The 7,384-nt window shown below is 33.9% G+C and overlaps 1 long non-coding RNA gene across 1 annotated transcript; it reads left to right on the top strand.

Moving 5' to 3' along the window:
* Positions 1-4,255: 4,255 nt before the first annotated feature.
* On the top strand, positions 4,256-7,132 carry LOC139495503 (uncharacterized). The gene is made up of 4 exons (XR_011657368.1): positions 4,256-4,446; positions 5,010-5,198; positions 6,591-6,635; positions 6,983-7,132. It is a non-coding gene; the product is annotated as an uncharacterized lncRNA (long non-coding RNA).
* The last annotated feature ends 252 nt before the right edge of the window (positions 7,133-7,384 follow it).

The raw sequence follows: 7,384 nt of genomic DNA, 5'->3' as shown, positions 1-7,384 counted from the left end.
TCCGTGTCTAAAACAAAAGTTCTTACTTATCCTAATAAAACACCCCATAAACACAACAGTAAAGATGAGTTGAGTAAAGATTTCATAGCTTTAAATGAAAAATATAGGTGCCTCCAGAAAAAAAAAATGGATAAAATGTCTCGAAAAATCAGACATCAATGATTTTCAAAATATGACGAGAAAGAATATACAAAACTTTTTTATAAATCTGAAAAAGGGAATCAATGTTATCAATGAAAAGGTAAAAAACCCAACATGCTTAAGGGAATTAAGTGAGGCAGGAACTTTTGACAATCTTTTACAATAGATTCAACATGTCTGTCAAAAGGATCTAAATATTGAAAAAAAATATGTCTAAATATTTTGACCAAAGTCGAATACATCTAAAATATCATCTAAAATATAAAACTGGAATGCTGATGTTTGATAAAATGAATATTAAAGAAGGTTTAGTCTGGTCTGCCAATACAAATAAATTGCTTGGTTTCACAGATATTGAAACTGAAGAGGGGGATGGTATAGCAACCAATATCATACAGTTTTTCTTCAAAAGCTTATTTTCAGACTTTGCGTACCCCTGTACATACTTAGATGTAAAAAACTTGCCCGGAGCTCAAGTATATAATGCCTTCAGGGAAGGGATTTACTTGTTGCATCACTTTGGATTCACCATTTGATTGTGAATCTGTGATGGTGCTTCTGAAAAAAAAACTATGTAAAATCTTGTTCCGAATCATTTCCAGGTTACCCACAAGCTCAACATTTGGGCATAAATCTTGTGAATGGGGGACCTTTTTTTTTGTCTGATCCACCACATCTTATTAAAACATTGCGTAATATTATTCTTTAAAGTGGTCATAAAGAATGCCACAAAAGAACAGTAAAACTATTTACCTCAACAACTTTTCAAAAATAAGAGTTAACCTAAAGTTAACACAAAGTAATTGTGATGCCAAAGAAGTAGAAGAAAATGAACTAGAGGCTAATAACTGAACATTCCTGAAAAAAACTTATTTACAATTCCCAGATAAGGGACACCGTACTAAGATAGGAAATAATGACACTAAGGCAGCAGCTGAGAGTGAAACACACATTTTTTGCCCTCAGGATCAAAAACAAACTTTTTTTCAAAAAAAATCCATAGCCGGAACACCCCCCCCCCCCCCCCCTTTCCTATCAAAAACAAAATCAAATGGTTGCTGCCTTAAAAACGTTTCTTTCCAAATGTAAATAAACTGATAACGTTGTACAAAAAAGAAATTGAAATGTGATAAGGAATAGTCAAGCTCAAGATTTTACTCAAGCTAATCTTTTAATTGATTATGTAGGATTAAATGGTGTGTTTTTTGTTAGTTAAGGATAGTCTCCGAATTATATAATTTGGGAACATTAGGTACTTAGTTTTTCTTTGTATATAGTTATGTACACACTGTTTGAATTAGTGTGTTAATACCAGTCTTTGTAAAAAATAAAATAAACGCTAGGATACTTCCTAAATTGTCATTCAATAATTGGTTTTCTGTCTTTGAGTTGCTGTCAAAAAACTGAAATGCGTTATCTCTCAGGCCTTAACATAAATAGGGTGTATTAAGAATTTAAGTAAAAATGACAAACAGTGGCAAGATTTAGTACAATTTGGTTTTTTTTGGTTAAGTCACGTGGTACCAAATAAAAATAATGCTGTGCTATGCCGAATGTTAACATACAATATACAAAAATAACATTTATAAAATAAACAAATGATCAATGTAGGCAAAACTTCAACCTTAACAGAAGGAACCAAAGTTGGAACCTTATATGTTTTGGTCTAGCTCATTTATAAAGTGCAATGCCACTGGCAATATACTTTATATTTAATTATTTTTATTGCAGAATGTCAGACAATTTAAACAACAAGCAAATCAGAAGGTTATATCGCTGCCTCAAATGTATCGACACATTGGTCAAAAATACCGGGTAAAAGGCTACATCTGGAAATTGCATGTGCCATTAGAAATAGTGCCATATTATTGCACCTTATGCCTTTTCAGATGTGGCAAGGAAAGCGATATGTTAAAGCATGGCCAGCATTTCCGACCCCACCAAATACAGAAGGAAGAGATGATTAACAGCGGTCAGTATCAAGGAGACCGAGCCTACTTCAAAAGGAGTCCCTTACCGTACAGATCAGTAACAGGTTTGGACCTTGAGAAGATGACCCGTGGTGAATCCCTGATAAGGACCAGACCGAGGGCTGCCAATAGATACACTCCAACTTTTGGTCCAACTCCTGTGATACAACCAGCTGAAGCAAAATATCAGGTTGAATTGGTGGAGGAAGTCTGTTAAGTTGAAGTGGTAGAAGAAAGGCAGCAAGCAGAAGCGGTGCAAGTAGTGCAGCAAGCAGAAGTGGTGGAGGAAATACTCGAACCAGTGGGTACACCACTCTCCTCCCCTGTAAGGAAAATTATAGCGCGTGAAAGGGAACTGGAAGAGCTTGAAGGAGAGCAACAGCCACAGCCGGACGAGTTTGTTTTTGATCAGACAAATACTAATTCCATTACCAAACATCCAACAGAAGAATGGAATATGGTTCCAATAAGTAATTCCGTAATTAAATCAAAATCTTCATCTTATTCATCCTCATCTTCAAGCACATGCTCACATAAGGTTTTGCTAGAGAAACTTACTGAACAATTTGCAACTTTTACCAATACTGTCACAACTAACATAGAAAACATGCAGAAAGAAATTGTAAGACTGACTAGTCAGGTGACTGGACTACGGTCTGTAGTTCGAGGTCAAAACATAGATAACAGACACAGGAATACTTCTCCAGTCCGTCATTTTAACAGAAACAGATATTCTCCTTACCGGCCAGCCCAAAGAAGGAGTAGTACACCTATGCCAAGATATACCAGAAGAAACTGAACTGTATGATATCTATTACTTGTGTTATATATTTTCCTTTCTTGTGTTTTTTTTTTTTTTGTACATGAATAATGATTATTGATATAATTAGGTATTTAATTAAATAGCCGTGGTGTAGTGGTTAGTGCATCGGACTACTAACACAGAGGTTCCTGGTTCGATTCCCGTCTGGGATGAAAATTTCAGGAACTGAATTTTCGGCTCTCCCTTGACACCATTTGCGAGTATGGTCTCGAGGAAACGATGATAGTCCGTCGGAAGGGGACGATAAATGGCTGACCCGTGTTAAGAGAGAGCCATATCTCTTGCACGTTAAAGACACCCTTGTAGATTTCGAAAAAGAGCAGGCTAATGCCGCTACAAGGCAGCACTCGCACCCGCAAAGTGGAAAGGGATTAATATAAGTTGCAAAACTTGTTTCCCAATCCACTATAAATAAATATGTTTAAACTAATTAAATATATTTAGGATAAAACATATATAGAAAAATTGTCTTTTCAAAAACTCTAAATTCCGGTAGTAAATGCTTTTTTTGTTCGAAATTTATGAATTTCACTTTAGAGAAACATTTTACTTTTAGTACATTTAGTACATTTAGTACTATGACATATCATATTGTTCTTGAGTCTTCCAAATTTCTTTTATTTATTGATTATCATAATCGTTTTCTGGTCTGTGTGTCCATTAGTCCATTCGTCCGTCTGTCCCGCTTCAGGTTAAAGTTTTTGGTCAAGGTAGTTTTTGTTTTAAGGCTTAAGTCCAATCAACTTGAAACTTAGTACAAATGTTACATATGGTATGGTTTTTCTAATTTTAATGCCACATTATATTTTTTTATCCAATTTCACGGTCCATTGAACATGGAAGATTATAGTGCGAGAGTGGCATCCATTGTACTTTGGAAACATTCTTGTTTTTGAATTTTTTGTCATAAGTTAGTTTTAAATTCCAATTTGTGAAATGAAAAAGTTATGTTTAATGTCATGTTCTTTAATTGCTGATGGACCTTTACATAGGTCTATTAAAACGGACATCAATTAGAAAAGCTAATAAATTGAGCTTCGATCAGAGGAGCCAAAATTTGACATGTATTATAAAGGGGGATACAATTGGCCGTTAATTTGGAATCTTTAATATTTATTGTGATGTCAGCTTTGGACTTCATTCAGAATTTTCCGAACTGGTGAATAAAGTATGCTTCAGTGGTCATATATAAATCCAATTCAATATAAATAATATAATCAGTAACTACCTGTCAAACCTCTTAACATGAATCTGTAAATAGCATCTTCACATTCTTTTCACCAAAAAAAAAATAAACATCCATTGTGCTTTTAATTGCCAGTTTTAATATAGAAACTGAGTCTGTTATTTCAGAAAATAAAAAGGAGATGGAGGAGCAAAGAAATAAACTTGAAATTCTACTAAACAACAAAACTTTTAGTAACAAAGAAGTGATGCTCAAATTGGGCATAACTGGATCTCCCCCGGAAGTGAACCAGCCAATTGAACTCGCAACACCCCCTGTAGAAAAAGGTACATTAAGATAAGATCAAACTTTTAAGTTGCTCTAGAATGAAGGAAAATGTGGTAAATGGTTCCATTTCAAAATACACATGTACATGTCTGCCTGGCATGGTTTATTTGACCTTGACTTCATTTTCATGGTTTATTGGTCAATATAAAAAAAAATGTGGTATGATTGCCAATGAGACAACTATCCACAAGAGACCAAATGACACAGACATTAACAACTGTAGGTCACCATAGGCATACAGCCTTCAACAATAAGCAAAGCCCATACCGATCAGACAATGTAAAACAATTCAAACGAGAAAAATAATGTTTAGTTTTCTTGGTTAATGATAAGTTTATGTACAAGTTGAAATAAATCTTTATATTTACAATGACGGACTATCAACATAATATCAATAATAATAAAAGAAGGCGAGACATTTCAGCGTGTTCATTCTTTTATTTTTTTATTTTTTTTTGGTGGGGAGGGGTGCATTCATGTTGCAGTTATGACACATCTCCTTCCAATTGTTGATTTATGCAATCATGTTGATGTTAATACTTTATGAATATTATGTTTTCAGCATCATCTGTATCTGTAAAAGCAAAAAAAAAGGAAACTGGAAACAAGTAAAAAACCTAAACCAAGTGGTCCTTCAAAGAAAAAAAACAAAATACAAGAAAAGGCTGTGGTTGAGAAGAAACAACCAAAAACCAATGAACTGAAAATAAATGCTATGCTTGAGCATGCTAAGAAGATGCCATTTGCTTCGGTAATTATTATACAAATAATATATTTTCTATAATAAATTAAAAAAAATAAGAGATGTCATAGAATTTGGCATAGGACATTTCAACTCATTGATCGGACAGTTGAGCAAAAAATATCTGAAGTTTTAGCACCAAAGTAGAACCCATTTTAGCGCATGATTTTTAATCCCATTTAAGCAAAAATTAAAAATGTCAATGCCCATTTTAGTGATTTTGTTTTAACCCATTATAATATATAATGAATAAAAAATTTATAGACTCAATACAGCACAAAATATCTAAAAGATTCCATCAAATGTTAAAAATTCATTCTAGTCTGGAAATTATATCAAAGAGAATGTAGTCGTAATTGGCTATATATGTTGAATTGCAACTGCATGTTTTTTCTCTTGTCTAGATTTTTGTGCAAATTCCTCTTTCTTCGTATTTTTTTTTATATATATATGTTGTTTTATGCAATTTGATAGATTGATTGATTGTTGGTTGCTTTACGTCCAGTGGCAAATATTTCATGCATATTCAGGACGAGAACAAGTTCACAATAAATACAATAGGTAGGTTTTTGTAATAGAGGCCATCTAGGATGATGGTCGGGGAAATTTGGACTGCCACTGGAAAATGAGGGTATATTGGATAGGGACAGAAATTTTGCCTTACAACAGGCCACCTACGTACCCCTCAAAGAGTTGTTGCAAGGGTTCTTAACGTGCAAAGAGCGTGGCACTCTCTTCACACGAGGCATCGGACGTGACTGCGAACTTGATACATCCCGCACAGCCAAACGGACGCCCCACTTCAGCAAGCGTTTTACTGCCGGTCGGGAGAAGACCAAGTGACCATATTTCTATACCCCAGTCACCCTTTGGGTGCAATTTGATAGAAGTATCAAGAAAAACACAAACAGCTCAGTGATAACTACAAAATTGCTCGCTATAATGTCATGGAATGACTCTGAACCATTAATTATTCACTTTAAATTACACTGAACTTTTGCCCAAAGTTTGGTGAGTATAATTCCGCAAGGTAAGTTTTCGCTAAAATTGTCTATTGAAAATACAGGTGAATTGACTTATCTGGCGCTAAAATGGGCTCTCATGTTGGTGCTCAAATGTGACCCCCTTATCGTATACAAATTTTCCTTAAAATGTCCTGTGCCCATATAATTGTTTTATTAGAATGGAATTAATTCATGGAAGCCATAGATTGTTTGAAATTTACAAATGGCCTGGGCCGTTAAAAGCGTCAATTTTATCCCTCGCCAACGCTCAGGATAAACTTTGAATATCAAAGCCAATGCCATGTGTAAATTTCCAACAATCTATGGCTTCCATGAATTATTTCTTAAATAAATTTATGCTAGGTCTTTTCAGTAATGGACAGTGATCTATTTTCAGCAAAATGCAGAGGTTGAGAAAGCTGGCAAGGGTGATAAAGCAAAGGTACAGTTTTATCAATTTTCTTAATCTGCTACATCTAGAATAACAAACCTTGAGTCACAGAGTTTATTTATGATGTTAATAAAGAATACAAGTTAGCAGAACTTTTACTTTGTCCTCTCCAAATAACAAAGGTTGTTTTTTACCCCAAATATTTCATTTGTAAGCAGTTAAAGAGAATAACCATATGTACATTGTCTCAAGATATAAATGTCATTTGTACTTAGCTTGAAACAGTTATTTGACCTCCTTATTAGTATGCATATTCTATATATCTACAAATTTTTTTAAATCTTTTTTAAATTTCTTTTATATAAAGATGTAAAATTGATTTTGTTATCTTTGTTTAGGAATTTGAGCTAAGATGTGCTAAAAACGTAAAGGACAATGCAAGAATGTTAAAAACACTTGGCTTTAAATCCATCAACACAAATGAGATCAAAAAGAGACAGGAACCTCAGAAGTAAGTGCTGGATAATTGTTTTTCTAAAACATTAATGTTGTGCAAACCTTTAAAATACTATTATTGCACATACAAAAGGGGTTTATAACTTTCATCTTCATCTGTGTTTTGTGAAAATTAGCATTCTGTATAAGTTTCATAACAGTTGGTTGAGACAAACTTAAGATAGAGAAGTGCAAAAAAAAAATTTTGGACGTAGGAATTGACAAATAAGAGTAAAACTAAATTAAGGCCCCCTTTGTCAAATAGGTGGTGCATTAAAATTCTCAAGGCAACTATCATTTAGAGG

This window comes from Mytilus edulis, chromosome 11 (genome assembly GCF_963676685.1).
Source record: "Mytilus edulis chromosome 11, xbMytEdul2.2, whole genome shotgun sequence".
Classification (NCBI taxonomy): domain Eukaryota; kingdom Metazoa; phylum Mollusca; class Bivalvia; order Mytilida; family Mytilidae; genus Mytilus; species Mytilus edulis.
Note: the sequence above shows the minus strand (reverse complement) of the source record. Positions and strands in the feature narration are given on the sequence as shown.